Source organism: Entamoeba invadens (assembly GCF_000330505.1).
Source record: "Entamoeba invadens IP1 unplaced genomic scaffold scaff_1105074726357, whole genome shotgun sequence".
Classification (NCBI taxonomy): Eukaryota; Evosea; order Mastigamoebida; family Endamoebidae; genus Entamoeba; species Entamoeba invadens.
In genome coordinates, this window is record NW_004443615.1 from 226703 (window position 1) to 228888 (window position 2186).

Here is a 2186-nt window from a genome sequence, read left to right on the forward strand (position 1 = left end):
TGTTTACAACTTTACGAAAACACCAATTGATACTTTTGACCAATTGTGTCAGGTGTATTCTTGTAAAATGAAAACCAGAAAATATAATATGGTTATTTTACAAAGTATTGTTGATTCTTGTTGTACAAATTCATATTCCATGTTCGAAAACAAAAAAATGAGTCATTTTGATTTTTTGATAAAATTGGCCGAACAATTATGTAAAAGTTACATAAAAAGACGGTTATTACACGGGATGAAAAAAAGATGAAAAAAGACAAATTTTTGTTTCTTGTGGATTGCTTGAATGGTTGGACGAAGTCATTAAAACTCACTAAGAATAACAAAAAAAACAAAAGAAAAAACACGAAAAAGGAAATTAGAAAAATTTGTCAGTTTTGCAAAAAGAGGATAAAAAAAGAACCAAGAGAATATGTGAAGAATGTGGAATTCCTTCTTGTGATGAACAGAGATGTGTTTTCTGTTTAAGATGTCATAAGAAAAAGTGCATTGAAAAGTCTAAAGACAATCATCAAAAAAAATAATTATTAATTAATCATTAGTTGTTATTTGTTTTATTATCTCTATTAACAAATACAGTCAGTCTGTAAAAGTTGTCCGGGCATTTTTAGATCATTAAAACTGGTGTATTTCAAGAAACAATTCGAAACACTCCCAAAACAATGTTTCACAAATTTTATTGGGGTTTCACCGTTTTTTCCTAATCCCCAATTTTTAAACTCATTTCGTGTGAATATTTGTCAAATGGACAACGTTTCATTATCTTTATTGACATATTGAATAATTTTTTGTATTCAATTATTTATTTCATAAACTGAAACACTAATACATTACAATTAAAGAATGGGGAGAAAGTCACACCAGGGAAAAGCCACACCATAATTCTTTCTGATTTTTTTTACTAAAAAGAACTTTCTTTTTTATTTAAAAATGAATTCAATAAAAACAGTGTTTTTGTTTGATTTTGAAATCGCATTGATTCAAGTTTTATTATTTTTGATGAGTCTTTACTACCTCTATGAAGTACTATAATAGCGCATTTTTTCCTAACTAACAATTACAAATTTATCTTAATACAAAATAAATATTGAACATTGTGTATATTGTATTAAAATTTATAATAAAAATTAGTTATAGTTATAAGACAACCCATAACAATTCTTATCATATGATTTGTCTTTTAAGTTATCAAATTTATATTATTTTGTATACTATTATGATTACTACAATTATTATTAAGTTACCATGATCCAAATGATATTTTTTTACTTTACATATTAAATTAATAACTTTATTATTGCTTTGAAAAACATTCTAAACCAAACACACCTTAAGAAATATTCAATTACTCTTTCAGATTCGATTTATCTTTTAATTTAAAATACCTTTATAGATAAATATTATGGGTTTTATTTAACTATTGTATATTAAATATGTATTATAAAAATATAAAATATTTATTGATTAATAACCAATTATACATTATACTATTTCTGAATTGTTTTATACTTTTTAACAAAAAATCAAAAAACAGTAAACGAGGTCGAATTATGTTGGTAAAGTTCTCGATATTAAACTTCTTGCCAAATATCATTGTCCTCATACTCATCTTCGAACTCCGGTATGTCGTGTGCAACAACCGCTTTTCTCCTTCCAAAAATCTCTCTCTCAAATGACACCGGTTCTCCCAAGAAAGTCATCATCAATTTCGGTCTTTCTGGAAAGAACTTGACGCGCAAGCAAGTCTCTCCACCATTGACGCACTGAGTGTTGAAGAACCCACACTTTCTAAACGCGTTGACAATAATAACACCAGAAGTCGCTTTGTCACAAGACGCGTAGATCGATATTATTTGGTTGGACAAAGGACTTCTGGTGAATTCAAGCAAATCAGCCTTTGTCAATCTACCTGCATATAGATCCCTTATAATGTCTTTCTTCTTTCCTTTGGCACAGTTAGTGTCTTCCAAGTTCAAAGTACCCAAAACATGGTCCAAAGATTTTAAATCAGTTGGTTCAAAATTTAAGTTTTCATCAACTTGAGGAAGTTGGATAAGTTTCTAATGTTTAGTTTATTATAATTAATTTTTTATATTTTATTATTATAAACGAAACAAAAGTTTTGAACTCCAAAAACAGACACGTCAAGTGGTTGAGTGATGTGTGAAGAATGTGGGCACAATTTC